At 53.3% G+C, this 21,477-nt stretch overlaps 1 protein-coding gene across 1 annotated transcript in view; it reads left to right on the top strand.

Annotated features, from left to right (window-relative positions):
• Nucleotides 1-21,002: 21,002 nt before the first annotated feature.
• FURIN (furin, paired basic amino acid cleaving enzyme) overlaps nt 21,003-21,477 on the top strand; it is a 12,464-nt gene continuing 11,989 nt past the window's right edge. The window contains exon 1 of the mRNA XM_049614211.1: nt 21,003-21,042. The gene's annotated coding sequence lies outside the window, so the exon portion shown is untranslated. The remainder of the gene's footprint in view (nt 21,043-21,477) is intronic.

The following is a 21,477-nucleotide window of genomic DNA, read 5'->3' as shown; positions in this document are numbered from 1 at the left end:
GTGGAGACGCGCCCAGCCGCATCTGTAACCCAGGAGGGAAGCGAGTGACAGAGCCAGACCCGTGGCCTAGACGCCTGCTTCTGTCCTTCCCGGATGCCCCGGGGCCTCCTGTGGGACCGGAAGCCGTCCATGAGCCAGGGTCCTGGGACCAGAACTCTGGGAGGCCCAGCCCTGAGCTGGAGTTCGCAGGGCAGGGAAGGTGTACCTCGCCTCCCACAAGGACAGTGCCGCTGGGGGTGTGTGACACAGGTGCCCTAGAACAGCAAATGGTGTGAAACAAGGAGGGCGGTGCTCAACCCCCCCCCCCCCCGGAGGATTCTAGAGCTGCCAGAGGTGAGACAGCACGGCCTGCTCATTCACCCTGCCCCTACCCCCGCTCTTCCTTCCATCCATCAGGGCACTTTGGGAGGCCTACCTGTCAGCCGTACCCCAGGCTTACCCATAAAGCCAAGCAGTCCTCTTCGATCCTAATTTTTCCAACCCACGGCAAGTCCCGTCCACCTTACCTCCAGCCACTTGGCCGCCGCCACCCACGCCCAAGCTGCTTGCCTCTCGCTTGGACAGCCACCCTACCTCGCTGGGGTCACCTCCTGACCCCTCAGCCTTGGCCTCTAAAATCCTTCTCCACTCGTCGGCACGACGGTGCCACACCATCTTTCTGAGGCCCCCACCCACACCCCACCCGCCTTCTTGGCCTCCACCAGATCCTGTCAGCTATTCAAGCTTTTTAAAGAAACTGAGCACAGCAGCTTTGGCATCAGGCTATGAAGAGATGAACTGAACAGGAGGAGAGCTCAGAGGCACAACCATGCATGAAGGAGAACATGTGCTTGTGACGGAGAGACACCACCAACGGGTGGGGAAAAGACTCATACGTGGTGTTGAGACAGTTGTGATCCATATGGAAGAAAAGTAAAATGAGATCCCCACCTCAAGCCACACACACACTCCAGGTGGATTCAAGGCTTAACTGTGAGTAACAAAAGTTTAACACGTTTAGAAGAAACTCCAGGAGAATATTTTTTAAATTAATTAATTCATTTTCTTTTTAAGATCTACATCCAAGTTAGCATCTAGTGCAACAATGATTTCAGGAGTGGATTCCGTAGTGCCCCTTCCCCATTTAGCCCATCCCCCCTCCCACACCCCCTCCAGTAATGCTCTGTTTGTTCTCCGTATTTATGAGTCTCTTCTGTTTTGTCCCCCTCCCTGTTTTTATATTATTTTTGCTTCCCTTCCCTTATGTTAATCTGTTTTGTCTCTTAAGTTCCTCATATGAGTGAAGTCCTATGATATTTGTCTTTCTCTGACTGACTAATTTCACGTAGCATAATACCCTCCAGTTCCATCCACGTAGTTGCAAATGGCAAGATTTCATTCTTTTTGACTGCCGAGTAATACTCCATTGTATATATACCACATCTTCTTTATCCATTCATCCCTCAATGGACATTTGGTCTCTTTCCATACTTTAGCTATTGTGGATAGCGCTGCTATAAACATGGGGGTGCATGTGTCCCTTCAAAACAGCACACTTGTATACCATGGATAAATGCCTAGTAGTGTAATTGCTGGGTCGTAGGGCAGTTCTATTTTTAATTTTTTGCGGAACCTCCATACCGTTTTCCAAGTGGCTGCACCAGCTTGCATTCCCACCAGCAACGCAAAAGGGATCCTCTTTCTCCGCATCCTCGCCAACATCTGTTGTTGCCTGAGTTGTTCATGTGAGCCATTCTGACAGGTGTGAGGTGGTATCTCATTGTGCTTTTGATTTGTATCTCCCTGATGATGAGTCATGTGGAGCATTTTTTCATGTGTCGATTGGCCATCTGGATGTCTTCTTTGGACAAGTATCTATTCATGTCTTTTGATCATTTCTTCCCTGGATTATCTGTTTTTTAGGTGTTGAGATTGATAAGTTCTTCATAGATTTTGGATACTAACCCTTCATCTGATATGTTGTTTGCAAATATCTTCTCCCATTCTGTTGGTTGCCTTTTAGTTTTGCTGATTGTTTCCTTCACCATGAAGAAGTTTTTTTATCTTGATGAGATCCCAATAGTTCAATAGTTCCTTTTTGCTTTTGTTTCCTTTGCCTCTGGAGATGTGTGGAGTAAGAAGTTGCTGCGGCCAAGGTCAAAGAGGTTTTTGCCTGCTTTTTCCTCGAGGATTTTGATGGCTTCCGTCTTACGTTTAGGTCTTTCATCCATTTTGAGTTTATTTTTGGGTATGGTGTAACAAAGTGGTCCAGGTTCATTCTTCTGCATGTCGTTGTCCAGTTTTCCCAGCACCATTTGCTGGAGACTGTCTTTATTCCATTGGATATTCTTTTTTTTTTTTTTTTAATCTTTATTTTTACTTTTGAGAGGCAGAGAGACACAGAGAACGAGCAGGGGAAGGGCAGAGAGAGAGGGAGACACAGAATCTGAAGCAGGATCCAGGCTCTGAGCTGTCAGCACAGAGCCTGAAACGGGGCTTGAACCCACGAACCGTGAGATCATGACCTGAGCCGAAGTCAGACACTTAACCCACTGAGCCACCCAGGCACCCCTCCATTGGATAGTCTTTCCTGCTTTGTCAAAGATTAGTTGGCCGTTCGTTTGTGGGTCCATTTCTGGGTTCTCTATTCTGTTCCGTTGATCTGAGTGTCTGTTTTTGTGCCAGTACCATACTGTCTTGATGATTACAGCTTTGTAGTACAGGCTAAAGTCCAGGATTGTGATGCCTCTTGGTTTGGTTTTCTTTTTCAAGATTGCTTTGGCTAATCGGGGTCTTTTCTGGTTCCATACACATTTTAGGATTGTTTGTTCTAGCTCTGTGAAGAATGCTGGTGTTGTTTTGATAGGTATTGCTTTAGGAGAATCTTTTTATGACGTCAGGGGAAAGAATTATTTCTTTTTTATTTATTTTTACTTTCTAAATGTTTACTTATTTTGAGAGAGGGAGGGGCAGAGAGAGAGGGAGAGAGAGACTCCCAAGCAGGCTCCGCTCTGTCAGAGCAGAGCCCAACACGGGGCTGGAACTCACAATCCAGAGATCATGACCTGAGTCGAAATCAGGAGTCACACACTTAACTGACTGAGCCACCCGGGAACCCCTGATTTCTTTTTTAAATAAACTTTTTGTTAATTAACAACATGCATAAAGAAAAGTGCATGTCATAAGTGTGCGGTGTGATAAAATTTCACAAAATGAACCCAGCGTTGTACCCAGCACTCAGGCCGTGAAAATAGGACACAGCCAGCAACCTGGAAAGTCCCCTCATGCCTCTCGATAAGGAAGACTATCCTGGGTACAAAAAGTATCAGCCATAAAGGAAAATATTAAATGAGTCTGATAACATTTACATTCAAATCTTCAGTTCAACACAAGAACATACCACAACCAACACGATAAGATAGGCCACAATCTGGGAGGAGATGTTTATAATACATACAACTGACAGGAGATTAGTTTCCAGGACATGTAAATGACTTCTGCAAATCAGAAAAGACAGACAACCAACCCAACCGAAGAGTCAGCAAAAGTTGTGAGCAAACGCCTCACAGAAAAAAAAAAAGTCCATAAGGCCAACCACAGGAGAAGAGATGCTGTTCCTTACTGATATCAGAGAAATGCAGATTACAACAATAGCAAGATATTCTGTCTCCCCCATCAGATTGGCAAAACTTAAAAGAAAACAAACAAGGGGCGCCTGGGTGGCTCAATCGGTTAAGCGTCAGACTTGATTTCGGCTCAAGTCATGATCTCACGTTTTGTGAGGTCAAGCCCCATACATCGACTCCCTGCTTGGGATTCTCTCTCTCCCTCTCTCTCTGCCCTTTCCCTACCCATGCGATGCTCTCTCTCAAAATAAATAAATAAGGGGCTCCTGGGTGGCTCAGTTGGTTAAGCATCCCACTGCAGCTCAGGTCATGATCTCGTGGTTTGTGAGTTCGAGACCCACGTCAGGCTCTGTGCTGACAGCTCAGAGCCTGGAACCTGCTTCAGATTCTGTGTCTCCCTCTCTCTCTCTCTCTCTGCCCCTCCCCTGCTTGAACACACACACACTCTCTCTCTCTCTCAAAAAATAAACATTAAAATAAATAAAATTAAAAAAAAGCAAAAGAAACAAACAAAAAACTGCTGCTACCAAATGTGGACCCCAGCCTCAGACGTGGCTGGAGGAGGAGATCGGGAAGGCCCCCTCCTCTCTTAGCCCTGTGGTCACTACGCTCCTTTGCTACAAAGCATCCGGCAGCGCCCGTGGCTCCTGACCTCTGAGCCCAAGCTCGTAGGGGTCTCCCGTTCAAGGGAACAACTGTTAACTGGCCTCGTAGAGTCTGTGGGCCAAGAATTGGGACAGGGCCCAGAGGGGAGAACTGTATCTGTCTGCCACACCTGCGACCTCAGCTGGAAGACTTGCAAGCAGAGGCTGGAATCCTGAAAGCCCTTCACTCCTATGAGGTGATTGATCAGCAGAGACCTTGGCCTGGCATTGGCCAGAGCCTCCGAGAGGCCCTGCCAGGGACTTCCTGGCACCGTGGCAATGGGTTCAAAGGTCAGGAGAGACTTGGGGAGAGAGAGGCTGAAGCCTTATTATCTTTATGACCTCGCTGTGGAGGCCACACACCATCGCTCCCGCCACAGTTTATTCATCAAGGCAGCCGCAAAGTCCGGCTCAGTTTCAAGGAGAAGAGGGACTGACTCCACCTCCCGTGGGCGAGGTTTCAGGCCACGTGGGACTGAAGAGATTTCTGTGGCCACTTTTAGATGGTAGACATAGAAAAACCCTAGTATTTAGAGCCGGGACTGAGTTGGGGGAGAATCACAGCACCCTGAAGGCCTCTCAGGGGAACCAGAGGCAGGGAGGCCGCGAGGAGGCTGCCGCACGAGGCCAGGCCTTTGTGAGGAGGGGCCACCGGTTAAGAGGAGGGGACAGAACTGCAGGTGAGGCCACTGATCACTTCAGCTCGGTCACCAGTGCCGCAAGTCACTGTCCTCCTTGGGGCTTACCTGTATTACCTACAACATGAATGAGATGAAAACATGAAGGCAGGAGGGCTCCCGTTCTGTTGTGGACCCTTTGAGAATCTGGTAGAAGGAATGGAATGCTCCCCTCGGGGGAAGAAAAGTGCACCCAGGCACAGGCATAAAGAGCTAGCCCAGGGGCGCCCGGGTGGCTCAGCCGTTGAAGCATCCGACTTCGGATGCACCTGAGTGTCCCAGTCGGTTGAGCGTCTGACTCTTGGTTTCAGCTCAGGTCGTGATCTCACGGTTTGTGGGTTCAAGGCCCGCCTCACACTCTGTGCTGTTAGCGTGGAGCCTGCTTGGGATTCTCTCTCTCTTCCCCTCTCTTTGCCCCTCCCCTGTTGGCGCGCGCACACTCTGTCTCTCACAAGATAAGTAAATAAACATTTAAAAAAGAAAAAGAAAGAAAGGAAAATCTCTTCAGCCCAAGACCTCCCCTTGATCTCATTGCCCCTAGTGGGGTCACGTGAGCAGTCCACCATCAGTGAGGATGAAGACCGGAGGGTTAGCTCACAGGTTCTCAACCAAGGGCCGGAACCACAGCTCAACAGGGTGTTTGGAAATGTGGGAGGGACGTTTCAGGTTGTCACAGTGGCCGGTCCTTTAGTGGAGGCGGGGTGGGGCACCGCAGCTCATGGAACAATTGTACCTGAAGAACGTTCCCCCGGAAAGGCCACGAGCATTTTCAACTCGGAAGCTCTTGTGTGTCTAGAGTGGAAGCAATGGAACAGAAAGGGCTGGGAATGTGGGCCATTCGGCCAGCCCAGGGGTGTCTGCGGCCACCCTCCCCTCACAGGCTGCTGCCAGGGGCACGGGTAAGTGCTCAGGCCGACGCACACGCAGATGTTAGCATCTGGAGAGCGGGCCCGCGGCCAAGGCAGAGAGAGAACCAACTGTAGGACCAAGAGGTGATGTGTGCAGGGACACACGATGTCTCCGCTCATGCTCTCGTTTTCCTTGGAACTTCTTGCCTGGCCCCCAGGGGGCCGCCCAAAGCGTCACCACATCCTGCTGTGTCATGCCACATCCTCTGGTCAGTCCCCAAAGGGACCCTGACTCAGCAGCAGACACAGTGGGGCAGGTAAAAGGAAGTGGGGGAAACGTCACCGTTACCATGTCCTTCCGCCTGGCCCAGTTCCCGGCAGGCAGGGAGTCGCCACCCCCCTCCCCAGGGTGGCGGGGGAGCCCAAACTATGGCTCGGCCAGCGGGCCGGCTTGGTGGCTGCCAGGACCTCTGCCACCTTCGGGATCAGAGGGCTGGCTCTGATCCCTGAGCCAGAGGGAGGAGGTGTCTCCCCAGCCTGAGGGACGGAGAACCAGATCTCACCCTTTGGAGGAGTGGATCTGGCCCCACTCCTGCCTGAGGGTCCCCAGCCCCGGGCGGAGGGCGGGTGCTTTGACAAAGTCTGCCCCCTGCTCAGAGCTGGGGCCTAAACAGCCGGCCCCGTGGACACTGTTTAAAGGTAGCAGGTTTTGTTGTTGCTACCCTGATGGTAAAAGCAAATCGTGTTCACGGTCGAGAAGGTTGAAAGGCGCGGGGAAGAAAATAAAAATCCAGCCTCAAGCCTGTCACCCAGGACAACTGCCCTCAGCCTGTTGGTGTATTTCCTTCTAGTTCTTTTTCGGTGCATGCATATGAACTTCATTTCTATGTACTATTTTATAACCAGTTCCTCTTTTTTTTTTTCTTTTAAAAATACAGTATGGGGGCACCTGGGTGGCTCAGTTGGTTAAGCGTCCGACTTCAGCTCAGGTCATGATCTCACAGTTTGTGAGTTCGAGCCCCGCGTCGAGCTCTGTGCTGACAGCTCAGAGCCTGGAGCCTGCTTCCAATTCTGTGTCTCCCTCTCTCCCTGCCTGTCCCCTTTTGCGCTCTGTCTCTGTCTCTCTCTCTCTCTCTCTCTCTCAAAAATAAATAAACATTAAAAAAAAATTTTAAGAAAATAAAATTACAGCATGAGCCATATTGTTGTTTGAAAACACGATACAGACAAAAGGCACAGCCGGCTCGTCCTTCTCCCACTCAGTGCCACCAAAGTTCCCATCCCAGCATTGCCCGTGTGACGTGGGTGGGCACAAAGGAGCTGAGGTCACTGAGGAAGGGCCCTTGGGAAGCCAGAGGTAAGGAGAGTCACAGGCCTCTCCTTGCCAGAAACTGCTTCCAAGCAGGAGATCCCCTGACCTACCTGCCCGGTCCCCAGCCAGCCGGCCACTCGGGGAGTTCCCTCCACGAATGTAAGGGGCCCTTTGTCTACAGCTCTCGCCACAGACCGTGGGCACCAGGGGCAGCCGTCTGGGGACTTCTGGGCTGCTCTGCAAATCCAAGAGAAATCCATTTTCTCACCCTCCAAGCTTGGCCAAGGTATATCAGTTCCAGTGACTAGAGAGCCAGTTGTTAGGTGGCCTGTTTCCCACAGGACGGTGTGGGTCACAGGCTGGGCTCTCACAGCTGGACAAGTCCTCAGGTAATTCCAGCTGCCTTCTTTCAGCACCTGCCATGTGCGGGGCATTGTGCCAAGCATTTTATAGAATTAGTCCATCCCATTCTTGTGACATCTCGGCAGGGAGGTATCATTATCCCCACTTAATGGATGAAGAAACTGAGGCTCGGCAAAGTTAAGTCATAGGTCAGCTTCCTCATCGACGGATCAGGCGTGTGAGGCCAAGAGAGCAGAGACGGCCTGCCCAGGATGGGCACCACCCTAAAGCAAGCCCTGTCCCCTGGACTGGGCCAGGCTGCCTCTGTCTGAGGGTCCTGGGCAGTTGGCCCCGGACACAGGCCAGGGACTAAGGTTCAAAAGGACATGTCCAGCCAGCAGCCACGTTCCGGGCACCGGGCCTCCCCAACACCTGCCCACCGCAGCCCTGCTGACCCAGGGAGCCCAGAAAGTCCAAATTTTATAAGGCCAACCCAAGCACCCTGGGACTTCACATTCTGCACTTGGTGGCAGATAGACCCGGAATGCTTTCTTCCACCGGGCACGGGGACACGGGGACATACACGTGTGCCGTGTCTCCCGCACCAACTGTCCCGCCATAGGTGACAGCTCCTGGGTGAGCAGGGAGAAGACCAGCGCTCCGGACCCGCTTCTCCCCACCAGCGTCCAGCGTGACCTTGGCCGGGTCTCACTCCCTCTCTGAGCCTCGGTTTCCTCATCTGAGGTATCCTGACCCTGTGATCCTCGCAGGGCAGGCGAGGTGAAGACAGTTCTTCGGCTCCTCCCTCAGGGACGACCCTTCCGCCAGCGGAGAGCCGCTACGTTTTCATTCCACGTGCGGGCGCCGGTGGGTTAGCGGTGACCGGAACACGGTAGAGAGAAGGATCCCACGGCCTTGTGGCGACGGCTTAGCTGGGTCCGCCACGAGCGAGGACAGACGCAGGGGGCGGGTGTGCTGTGCGTTTGCCGTACCTGTGATCCCCCAAGTGTCCCAAGTGAACCCTCAAGGAGTTCCCCGAACGCGCCCCACGGGTGACGTGCCCCAGTAACCCCGTTTCTGTGCAGATGGACTCCTTGGAGAGATTACGCAGCTCTTGAGAGGGGATTTTGCCTTGGTGCGTGTTTCTCGTAGCCACTTCCTGTCCCAGATAACTGGCTCTCCAGTACCTGCGCCGGGGTGTATCTGTGAAGTCACGCTCCCTTTGATCTCTTCGACGTTGGGGACTCCTGTCATGGAGAACAGGGCTTCCGGGCCGCCTCCTTTCCTGGCAGTGCCCCTGCTTCTAAAATGCCCCCATTACCACTTCGGCTCAGGTCACGATCTCGCGGTCCGTGAGTTCGAGCCCCGCGTCGGGCTCTGTGCTGACGGCTCAGAGCCTGGAGCCTGTTTCAGATTCCGTGTCTCCCTCTCTCTCTGACCCTCCCCCGTTCATGCTGTGTCTCAAAAATAAATAAACGTTAAAAAAAATAAATAAATAAATGCCCCCGTTACCAAATCTCGCCATCCCCCCATGACCCGTTCAGGGCCGACACGCAAATTCGGGCCTGGTTTCTGTGGCTTACGTGGTCTCTCCAGTGCCGGAGCTCCAGACATCGTGGCTGGCGGCTGGGACGTGACTGGTGATGGGGGGATGGCCTGACCTATCTCAAATCAGTCCAGCCGGTGAGCGTCTGGACCGGCTTCCGTCCACCTTTGTCACCGTTTGCAGGTCTCTTGTATTTCCTCCTGGGGCAGTCTTGTTTGGCTCCGATAGGTGACTCCGCCCCACCCTGTTTCCCAAGCCTTCTGGGTCAGAGGGCTCCCCACCCGGTGCTGGGCACCAAAGGGAAAGTCCTGTGCTGGTCAGTGGCTCTAAATTGCAGAGGATGCCTCTGAGTGGCAGAGAGCATTTTGCAGAGCGTAGAAATCTCACCTCCACGCAGCGCGCACCGTCCCGCAACTCGTCCGGGAGCGGGTGCTTAGTTTGCACTGAGACGCCTCCAGAGATGGGGAGCTCATTGGAAAGGATTGGAAATTCTAAAGCATCTTCTCTTTCTCCTTTGTGCCTTTATGTAGATTCAGGTTTTCTACCACGATGAATGAAACCATTCATTCACCAAATATTAATATTTTATTTATTTTTGAGAGAGAGAGAGAGAGAGCGTGCGTGCCAGTGGGGGAGGGGCAGAGAGAGAGAGAAAGAGAGGGAGACACAGAATCCGAAGCAGGCTCCAGGCTCTTGAGCTGTCAGCACAGAGCCCGATGTGGGGCTCGAACCCACTAGCGGTGAGATCATGACCTGAGCCGAAGTCAGACGCTCGACCGACTGAGCCACCCAGGCGCCCCTCATTCACCAAATATTTATGGAGGGCCTACTGTGTGCCAGGCACTGTTGTAGCCCCTGGGGATAAGCAGTGAACAAAACAGACAAAGCCCCCGCCCACACAGAGCTGACAATCTAGTGAGGGAAGAAAGGCAATACATCAACCCGTAAGGAGAATATAGAGTATGTCCAGTGGTGAAAAGTCATTGGAGAAAAATGAAGCAAGGAGAGGGGGATGAGAGCACGCATTTGCATGTTAACATACCGTAGGCAGTGAAGACAATGGTCGAGCAAAGTCCTGAGAGAGATGAGCATTGTGCAAGAGAAGTCCAGCTGGAATGGCCAGTGCAAAGGCCCTGGGGTGGGAGTGCTGTTGGAGGGACCGAGAAGTAGCAGGGAGGCCAGTGCGCTGAAGCCAAACGAGCCAGGTGGAGAACTGGGAGATGGGACCTCGGGAAGGCACAGGGATGTCTTTGGTGACGCAAGAAGCCAACTTTTTTAAATAGGAAAGGGTTGGTGGGGTTCGAATAGAAGCTCAAACCCAGATGAAAAGAATGCCCTGATCCAATCCTGGCGAGCCAAGTGAAGACCGCACTGGGAGCCGCACGACGGGACCAGCATTTCTGGAAGTCACATGGTGCCTGGCCCATCATCACCTGGAGCCGAAGAGATGGGGCAACTTCGTTTTACAAGCAATTTGTATTGATGTAGGGAAAATGGAAAGCAAATGACTACGTGATTTGGTAAGAGGCTTCACAGAAAGGGCTGGGCTTCGATGGGCCTAGCTGGGGGGAGGGAGAGGGTATCCGTGTTCTCAGGCCTGGGTCTGAGGAAGGGTGCACAGGTGGGCGTGGAATGGTACCCCCCACCCACCTCCACCCCCCCCCAAGCCGGCTGCCTCGGGCCTGTGAGTGCCTCTCAAGGAAGAGTTTTTGGCAGAGGGTGGGAGTGTCCAGACACAGAGAGGACCCAGGCATTCGTTCTGTGAACCTCAGGGTGAGTCAGCCCCAGCAGCCTGACTGTCCCAGGCCGGGGACAGGGAGAGAACAAACACGCAGCGGCAAGAGGGGCGGGGGTTGGGAGGTGAGGCAAGTCGGGGCAAGAGGAGGGGGAAGCAGAAGGCCACCGGGGAGGTGACGGCCACAGAGTCTGCCTCTTATCTTGGGCACTGCCTGGGCCCTGCCCGGCCCCAGCCCAGCAGAGCCGGCCGGGGACTCTAAGGCACATTTAGAACTCTCAATCCGTTCCTTTGCCAGGACCTGACAAAGTGTCATTGTTACAGTCACGGACATAGATCGTTTTCTTCCAAATGGTATTTTTGGCATCTGTGTGTGTGTTCATTCGCTCTGATACCGAGAGAGCGGAGGCAGGGTCACGTAACAGGCTCGGTGCGCAGAACTTCAGGGGGACGGTCCCTTGGGAGTCTAGGTCCCATCAGGGACTGTGACCCCCACGTTCCCCTTTTGCCCTCTGCTCCAGACCCCCGTATATCCTGCTTCACCCAGGCCAGCAGGGCCTGGCCAAGGTGAGCAATTACGCCCAGGATCTGATGGCAAAGAGCTTAGGAAGCCCCCTGCGCCGGCCACCAGCCCTTAGAGTGGTCACTGGGGTCAGCCTGACACGGGTTCAAACTTCTGACTCCACACTTCCTGTACACGTGACCCGGAGCAAGTGATTTAATCCCTCCAAGGCCGAATGTTCTCATCTGTAAAATGGGTAGTGCCTTCTTGATGGGGTTTTTGGAGGGTTACATAAGACTTTGTCCAGCATGTAGCACAGGGCCAGCACATAGCAAGTACTCAGTACACGTTGGCCACTATGATTATTTTCATCATCATTACTGTCGGCCTGACCGCCTTACAATCTCCTTTTGACACGGGATTTCACTGCCCGAGTTTGCATTTGTGTTTATGATTGTATTGGCATCCAGCAGTCCTTTTTAATTGCTGCTGGCTAACAAGAAAAGAACAGAGGCGGATTTAATGCGTCAATGATGCGTTGAAGCCAAGTGAGGGCCAAATGATGTAACAGCCCGCTGTGTAAACAGAACCACTGCAGTAATTCAAATAGAGAAGAGTAGTGGGAGAACTGAGTCACGCCCAGCACAAGGCGGCGTCCCATAGGCATGTCACAGCCGCGAGGAGACCCGCTCTCATTGGTCCGTCCCACATCCCTGCAAGCGGCCATTGGTTTCGGCCCAACGACATCATCCTTCCCTTTAGACTGATGTTCATTCTGAACTGTATTGGGTTTGTAGACTTGTTTATGTTTATCATGTGAATTTCTCCAGAACGTGTATCGCTAGATAGAAAACAAATTGTTATATGCTACCTTTTGATTAAAAAAAAAAAGAGTACAAGCATACATATGGAGAGCGATAAATGTGTATTTTTTTTTTTTTTCAGGAAGAAAACACTGGAAGGATAAATCGGATCTAGTCAAAATTGGTACTCGGGTGTGGAGGGGGACTACACAGTAGGGGCAGAGGTAGGGTTGCTTTATGTGTATTTTTCTGTACAGTCTTGACCTTTGAATCATTTTGGATTGATGGTTGCATAAGAACTGGGAAAAGGGGGGGCGCCTGGGTGGCTCAGTTGGTTAAGCGCTGGACTTTGGCTCACATCAGGACCTCACAGCTCGTGGGTTCGAGCCCCATGTCAGGCTCTGTGCGGATGGCTCGGAACCTGGAGCCTGCCTGGGATTCTGTGTCTCACTCTCCCTCTGCCCCTCCCTCACTTATTCTCTCTCTCTCTCTCTCTCTCTCTCTCTCTCCCCCCACTTCCCCCACCCCAAAAAAAGAACTAGAAAAAGGAATGTGTACCTAATATAACAAAAATAATTTATCTCAATCACCACTGGGGAGGCTGCAGGAGTGTCTGTCCCAGGAAGGCAATGTGCAAGGGCTCAGATCAGAGGCGCAGTGTCGGTGATAAAGATACCCGTTGCTTCCCAAGAGAACGATCTTCCTAGAATCCTATCTGGAAGTATTTCTTCTCTCTCAACGACTTGCAGGTCAGGAAGATCAGCCCCGGCAGGACTCTGATGAGAAAGCCTAGAAAGCACGATGCTGCGGCCGGTGCGGGGACATGGTCCCTGAGGGGCACCTAGCGGTCTGGCCCCCATGTGGCCAGATTTCCAGGTGCCCCCTGGAGAGCAGTGCCCACTAGTGTGCCTGAAACGGCCTCTACAGCCCCCAGCCCCCCAGCAGGCATCAGGGTGTGGAGTGGCACCTGCCAGCAAGGCCTGCCGGCCTCCCTCAGCTGGTCCATTCACCCCAGTGGGCTGCCCGCATATTCTGCGGTCCAGAAGCACTGCCTCACTATCCGCTGATCTCTGGCCTTGGAGGCAAGAGGTCAAAGGAGTAGGTGGCTTGTAAAATGGGTACAAGGCACCTTGTGAGCCACCCGGGGACCAGACCACACCAAAGGCTGCTTTGAGCACAGAGCAGTGTGAGGAGGCTAGCAGCTCTCCTGGCTAGGGGAGGAAAAGGTTACCTGTCAGCTCCCAAAGAAGAGCTGGGGTGAGGGCAGAGATTTCATCCCCAAAAGCCTGGTTTGAGGCCCATGTGGAAGCATCAGAAAAGCATTCCTGGGGCGCCTGGTGGCTCAGGCGGTTAAGCATCCGACTTCGGCTCAGGTCATGATCTCACGGTTTGTGAGTTCGAACCCCGCATCGGGCTCTGTGCTGACAGCTCAGAGCCTGGAGCCTGTTTCAGATTCTGTGTCTCCCTCTCTCTCTGCCCTTCCCCCACTCGCGCTCTGTCTCTCTCAGTCTCAAAAATAAATAAACATGGGAAAAGCATTCCTGTCTCGGAAGGAAAAAGGAGGCCACTTAATCCCAGCAGCCAGTGCATCTGGCCAGATGCTGTGCGGAGCACTCTGCAGGCGTCACCTGATGAGCTGGGTAGATTTTTGTCCCATTTCACAGATGAGGACACTGGGGACCCAGGAGTTTATGTAATTTGCCCGGGGGGCGTTCAGAGCGGGATTTGGACTGGTAATCAGCACACTTGGGAGGTCTCCTGCAACGTTTGTGTGGGGGGGGGGGGAGGGGGGGGGGCAGCTCAGTAGTGGTACACACATTCCTGAAGCAGCCACAGGTACTACGGGCAGGATACAGGCAAACGGGCCTCGTCCAAGAAAGAGTCAAATGTGAATCACAGCTGAGCAGCCCGCACCACCACGCTCGAGGGAACCAGCGTCTGATTCAGCCATGGTTCACCCTCTTCTAGAGGCAGATAGCTGAGTGGTTTAAGTGTGGGGGCTTTCCGTTACGGGTCCCCAGGTTCAAATCCTGGGTCTCCCTCTTCTTCACTGTGACTGCCAGCAAGCTGTCTAGGCCTGTTTCCTAACCTGTAAAATGGGGATAATAATAGCCTGCCTCAGGGTCGTTCTGAGCAGTAAATGAAGCAATTAGCATAAAGCACTTAGAGAATCAGCAAATGAGTGCTCTGTAACTTTCCAGTGTTAACCCAAAGAAACTTTTCTTTTTTTTCATAATTTTTTAAAAATATCTTTTTTTTTAAAATGTTGTTGTTTATTTTTGAGAGAGAGAGAGACAGAGCATGAGCAGGGGAGGGGCAGAGAGAGAGAGGGAGACACAGAATCTGAAGCAGGCTCCAGGCTCTGAGCTGTCAGCACAGAACCTGACGCGGGGCTCGAACTCACGGACCACAAGGTCATGACCTGAGCTGAAGTCGGACGCTCAACCGACTGAGCCACCCAAGGCGCCCAAAATTTCCTTTCTTTTTTTTTTAAATGTTTATTTATTTTTGAGAGAGAGACAGACAGACAGACAGACAGAACATGAGCGGGGGAGGGTCAGAGAGAGAGGGAGACACAGAATCCGAAGCAGGCTCCAGGCTCCGAGCTGTCAGCACAGAACCTGACGCGGGGCTCTAACACAGGAACTGCGAGATCATGACCTGAGCCGATGTCAGACCCGTAACCAACTGAGCCACCCAGGCGCCCTTTTCCAAAGAAACTCTTGTTGCCAAGTCACCTGCTAGGATGCCCACGTAGGTATGGTTTAGGAAGCGGTACCTGAACCCACCCAAGTAGGTGGGCAGTGGGACCCCAGGCCTAACAACCCTGGCCAACCTGCCTAAGGGCTGGTTTCTCAAGGTGATGAGTGACAGACACCCCGTCTTTCCCGGGCTTGCACCGGAGCCCACAAACCCATTTACTGAGTTACGAAAGTCGCTCAAATTCCCCAAGGCAGTCCCCGACCTCACAGGTAACGTGGGAGGGTCACGGACAGTGCCTCCTGGGCTGGGCTGTTGTGGGGCTCCCCCTCTGAACCCCTATGTGGCTTCTCTCCCCACCATAGAGAAGCTTTCAGAAGGGTAAATTAGCAAAATTCTCCAAAATCTGTCCCGTGCTCTGAGAATTCAATTCAATACCCTGACTAGCCCACCACCGGGCTCCATGACCCAGCCTGGCCTCCCCTCCCTTCTCATCTCTTCTGCTCTGATTGCTCCCACTGCACCAATAAGTGTCTGCTTTCCAAGCGCACGAGCTCATGTCCAGGCCTGTCACCTCCTGGTTTCCTTGGCCTGGGACGCCCTCTCTCCAGATCTCTACATCACTGTGTCTCTCTTGAGCCTGGACTCAAAAATCACCTCCTCCAAGAAGCCTTCCCTGACTACCCCAGGAGCAGCAGACCACCCCCTCCCCCAGGCACTACCGCATTACCCTTTTCATTACTTGTGTCCCAGAGTTTATGCTGCTCTGAACTTCTCTTGTAAGTGCTTACTTACCTGCTGTCTGCCTCCCTCACCACAACTGGAGCCCTGGGGGAGGTCCTGCACCCAGCACGTCCACAGGCACCATCTGAGGGATAACTGAATGAAACGCCTGGTGCACAATCAACCCTCTACACACGGGTCTTTACAGTCCCAAGAACCTATCCCCACCCCAAGCCCTCTCCTCGCTCCCTGGCCTCTCTCACAGGCTCTCGAGAACCTTGCTTGGAGGTCTCCGTCAGCTAAAAAGGCTCTCAAATTGTCAGCCAGAGGCCCCTCACTGTTTGCCCCCCACGGCTCTCCCTCCTGGGCATCTCCAGCACCTTACCCGGCCAAATGCATCCCCTCGGGCATGAGCCCTGGTGCCTTTCATGTGCAGCCGCCCCCATAACAGCTCTCGGCTCCCCCGGGTGTACCGTGTGCCCCTGGGAGGGATAGCACCCACCCTCTTGCAGGTATTAACTGACTTTTTCTGGAGCCAGTGTTTGCTTTAGGGATTAAAGTTAGTGGAGGAGCCTCCTCTGCTGCCTTCCTGGCAGCCAGCGCTAAGTTTGTTATTTTATTTCCCAAGCCCCTGATAATACGGTTCCAGACATGTTGGTTTGAGAGCATCGTCCAACGGAAAAACCAGTGCCTCCTCTGAGCCAGGGGACAAGCTCTAGCTGACTTCACACCGGCTCTCCCTCCTTCCTTAGGCCAACCTTGAGGCCCGCGATTGTTTTCTCCTTTTTCTCTGTTTTCTTCTCAAGAGCTGCATTGCTCTTAAGTACCCCCCAGTTTATCTGGCACAGTCAAGGAACGGGCTACTGCACATTAGTCAGTTTTCCAAAATAATGCCTTTCAAGCACTGAAACTTTAAACAATGAAATACATTTTAGAAGCAGATTAATTGACATATGATTGGCACACGATAAACTGCACATATTTAAAGTGTACAACTTGATCCATTTTGACGTCTGGGTACACCATGAAACCATCAACGCGATCAAGGTAGTGAACAGATCTGTCCATCACTCCCAAACTTCCTCTCGCCCCTCCCTGCCCCTCTTCCCCAAGCAGCTACCGAGATCTGCTTTCTAAACACACATTGCACGCAAAGCTGTCTCCCCCACCCCACTTCCCCACCTTAGTAAACATTGTTTTAGTAAACATCGTTGCTTTCCCTGCTCGGCGTTATCACCATCGTTCCTGAAAGTGATAACGTTCCTGAAAGCGACGGTGCAGAAATACCCGGGACTGCTCGTCCTGAGCACGAAATGACCCCACTGATGCATTCCACGCCAGACGGTTCGGGGTTTGGCAGTTTTCTCCCTTGCTGCCTGCTGTCTCGGGGTGTAATACCCGCGGACAAGTCCCGCTGCCTTGCCCCTGGAACACCAGCCGGCTCCCGTGCCAGCTCGTTCCTAGCTCTGGATCGGTGGCTCTCTGCTGGGGGGTGACTCTGCCCCTCAGGTGACCTTGGGCCATGTCTGGGGATGCTTTTTGGGTTGTCATGATGGGGTGGTGGTGCTCCTGGCACCTAGTGTTTAGAGACCAGGGATATTGCCAATTGCCAAACATCCTACAATACACAGGACAGTCCCCACAAAAAAAGGAACAATCCGGTGGCTCCAGGTGGAAATAGTGCTAAGGTTGACAAACCCGATTCTGGATGACAAACTAATTGGAAAATTCAACAAGTCATGAAAATTGTTTGTTGGTGTTTTTTTTTTCAAATTTTTATTTAAAAAATTTTTTTTAACTTTTAAAAAAAATGTTTATTCATTTTTGAGAGAGGTGGGGAGGGGCAGAGAGAGAGGGAAACACAGAATCTGAAGCAGGCTCCAGGCTCTGAGCTGTCAGCACCGAGCCCGACTTGGGGCTCGAACTCATGAACTGCGAGATTACACCCTGAACCGAAGTTGGACAATTAACGGAACCACCGTTAATTGGGGAGAGAGTGCATGGGGGAGAGGGGCAGAGGGAGGGAGAGAGAGAGAGAGAGAGAGAGAGAGAGAGAATCACAAGCAGGCTCAGCACTGAGCCTGACTCGGGGGTTTGATCCCATGATCCTGGGATCACGACCTGAGCCAAAATCAAAAAGTCAGATGCCCAGCCAACTGAGCCACCTAGGCTCCCTCAAACATTTATTTAATTTCTAGTTAGTTGATTGTTTTATTTTTCTGGACCAAGAGGCAGGGATTGGTGGCAACTGCAAAGCCACGGTTGGGGGGCAGGGTGTAGATTCTTGAAGACACTGGTGCCCTCAGGCACCTCCTTCTAACCCTCGCAGATGTCACTGGCTTCCTGAGGACAAGCTCTAAGGGACTCAGGTGCAAGGCACCAGGGCCCTGCATTCAGCAGGTGCTCAATGAATGTCTGCCAGACTAGACTGCATCCAAAGCACATACTGGGTGCCCAATTGTGGGTAGCATCGGCTGGGCACTGAAGACAAGGAAGAAGACACAAAGTAGGCAAAGGGAAGCTATTAAACCGGTAGGTGACTTCGGGACATGGCAGAGCCACACAGGCAAAGGTAAGCGCAGACCCACCCCAATAACTGGGAAAATGAGAAGGGCTGGCCACGCTGTGATCCTGTCCCAGCGTGACCAGATATGTCACCAACAAATCGTTTTCAGCTCCTCCCCCCACCCACAGACACCCTGTTTGCCACCCGTCATATAAAGGAGGTTTTCCCAAAGTGGTTTAGCCAGAACCGGATAGGCCCTGCCCTGTGACCAGATAGGAGGAGCCTGGCTGTTGCCCTGGCAGCATTCGAGATGGACCCCAGGTGTTCTGGCGCTAGATGGTGAAGTATGGGCATGCTTTATTCAATTTTGCATGACTTAAAGGTTTAATTATTTCATTATAAGAAGTTACTGTAGACATTTCTGAAAAACGCAGGTAAGCAGAAAGGAAGAAAACAGAAAGCTCTCAAATCCCGCCCTTTCAGAGAAAATACCAATTAAATTTTGTCGTGTGCCCTTCCGTGTATTCTAAGAATGCGGTGTGGACATCTTGATTAAAACCAGGTGTGGGTGCTGCTGTCGAAGGCTTTGAGGTGCCTGAGAGTGGGGAGGAGGTTTTGAGAGGGGGGGACCCCCAGAGCATTCCAAGGGGACATGGGCGAGCCTGGGTGGGTGCAGCCAGAGGACTGAGGTTGCCCTCCAGGAGCCTGGCAGATTAGCCCCAGTTCAAAGATGAAGAGAGGCCCGGCTGCCCCCCCCCCCCACGCCTGGAAGGTGAGAACCCCTTCACAAGCCCCTTCCTCGCTCAGGCCTTACCCATCAGGCCCTGTTCCCCCGCCCACCCCCTCCCCCACCCCTCCCAGGCCTTCCTGCTCCGGACTGCTGTCACATGGTGCTACCAGGTGTATAAACTGATAAACTGTGACCCAGAGGCCCTTGGGCTCTTAAGGCCCTAAGGGGGACTTGGGCTTCAAGGCGCAGTTTAGCTCCCTCAGGCCTCGAGGCCTCAGATAAATGGTTGGGTGTGATAAAGAGAACAATACTTGCCCCCAGAAACTTGTTTCGGGGGAGATAAAGGGAGAAGTGGGCTAACAGTCACCAGCTGTGACAAGCTGGGATTCTCTCCCAGAGGGCTCTCACTCAAGGAGAGTGGCTTCTTTTTAGCGAGAGGACAGTTGTATGTGAAACTCCCAAATGCGAGGGGGACTAAGGTAAAGATACTGGGGGCGAAGTAAGAACAGGTGCTCACTGGCTCAGTCCTCTCCTCCCTCCGCCCCCAAGTGATGCACCTCTGAGCAATACCTCAAGGCCCAGGCAGGGTAGGAGAGGCGGGCTCTGCAGCCGTCTGGGTCCGGGGCCAGCCCCTCCTCCCCCCCCCTCCCCTGCTGCTCCCCTGGGGCCAGCCTCCAGGATGGGTGGGGCACCCAGAGGCGGCCGGGGTTGCTTGGTTTCTGGCTTGACCTTTCTTCTAGGCGGGAGGACAAGTGGGAAAAGGGCACCACACTGGGGGACCTCAGAGGCTCCGGGCTACCCGGGGCCAGCCCTGTCCCTGTTTCCCCTCAACAGGGTTCTCTTGCTCACAGACTGAGGAAGAATCATGACTCACTTCCTGCCTCAGTCTGACTGCACAAGTATTGTTCTCCCAAACGTGGCTGGTGCTGGTGGGGCTACCCCAGGGTGGCCCGGATCAATCTCAGCTTTTGGGGAGGGAAGTTCCCACTCGGAAAGGGAGCCAGCCAGACAGCTTCCCGGCCCGACTTCCGGGACCTCACGTTCTAACCCGAGTGTCCGGTTTTGGCAGCGTTTGCTAGGGTAGCCGAGTGGCGCCTTCGCGCGTGAACTGAATATCATCTCCATCCTATGGAGGTCGAAGAGCAGTCTCTGCCCATCCCTCCCTGCTCCCTGTGAGATTACATCCATCCCAGTTAATGGAGGCTCTGAGAATTAAGGAACTCGTCTAAGGTGGCGTGGCATAAAATGACTGCTGTGGGGGGGGGGGGTCGCGGGGCGCCTGGGTGGCTCAGTTGGCCCAGCTTCTGACTTCGGCCCCGGTATGATCTCACGGTTTATGGGTTCGAGCCCCACATCGGGCTCTGGACTCTGAGCGAGGAGCGTGCTTTGGATTCTCTGTCCCCTCGCTCTCTGCCCCTCCCCCACCTGCACTTTCTCTGTCTCTCAAAATAAATAAATAAAACCTTAAAATAAAAAAAAAATAGTGCATCAGGGATCTAGACCCAGGCTGACATGCCACGTAGTTACCTTAGGGATATCACTTGACCTCTCTGGGCCTCAGTTTCCTCTTCTGTAAAACGTAGACAGTGCTACATAAAAGGTGCCAAAGGAAGATGTATTGCACCCACCTGGTGGGGTTGGTGGTGAGGAAGAAATAAGTTAACACATGGAAAGAGCCGAGAATAGCACCAGACTCACAGTGAGCGCTTGGCGGTGTATCTTTTCGTCATTACCCCCCCCCCCACGCACCCCCCACCGTGTTCAGGAGGCCACTGGGTGACACTGAGGTGCCAGGTAATCTCAGCAGGAATGGATGGGCAGAGGCTGCTCTTCGACCTTGAAACAACCCAGCCTGGGGAGCTCTTGGCCACATTTCCCCTCTTTTCTTTCTCAGCTCAAGCAGTGGTGGCCTCAGCCAAGTAGCACAGACGTTTTCTAGGGCAGGGACCCAGGGAGGGAGAGAAGCCGGTTGGTATGTTGCAAAGTAGCTCAGTTTCAGGCTCCGCCAAAGCCCCAGATCTCGTCCAGGCTCTGGGGCCTGCCAGTTGGGGGCAAATTATTTAAACTTTGTGCTCCTCAGTTTCCTTATCTGTAAAATGGGATTACCAATGTCGGCCTGGAAGCATTATGTAGATTAAATGCTGTGCGGAAGGAGATAATGTAAAGTGACTGTCCTGGTGTCTGGCAGGCGGTTGGTGTTTGAAAAAAAAAAAAAAAAAGTTAAAAAAAAAATTAAAAGGCGTGGGCTGACTGGTTCAGCTTATCCACCTGTCTATATAGATGCAAACAGTCGTGACTCCTCCAACAGTAGGCCTTGGGAAGGTGTGCCCCATCTCGGTGAAGTCCGACCTTAGGGGGAGCTACCCCAGGTGGGTCACCGCAGGACACTTAACCGGGTCATGCCCAAATTCAATTCGTGGCTCAGGAATGAGGCAGTCGTGGCGTGGGGGGTGGGGAGAGGGCCAGCTCCCCCACAATCCAGCCGAGACCGAGCTCCGCGTGCCTCCTCAAGCCCGCGGCAGCCCGCGCCCAGGGTTCCGAGTCCGGGTCTCCGCGGCCGCCTGCGCCTGCCCCGGGAGCTCGTGGCGCGCAGAGCCGAGCCCGGCGGCGGGAGCGCGGGCGGCGGGGCCGGGGTTGGGGGTGGCGGGGGACGCGCCCGGCGGCCGCCAGGGCTTTGGGATCGCCGGCTCCACTTCCTACCTGCCCCTACCGGGCGCCGGAGGCAGCGGCCGCCCCAGAAGGCCGCAGGGCCCGGGCTCGGGGCCCCGCGCTCCCACCACCCGCACCAGATCTGCGCGCCACGA

Source organism: Panthera uncia (assembly GCF_023721935.1).
Source record: "Panthera uncia isolate 11264 chromosome B3 unlocalized genomic scaffold, Puncia_PCG_1.0 HiC_scaffold_2, whole genome shotgun sequence".
Lineage (NCBI taxonomy): Eukaryota > Metazoa > Chordata > Mammalia > Carnivora > Felidae > Panthera > Panthera uncia.
Note: the sequence above shows the minus strand (reverse complement) of the source record. Positions and strands in the feature narration are given on the sequence as shown.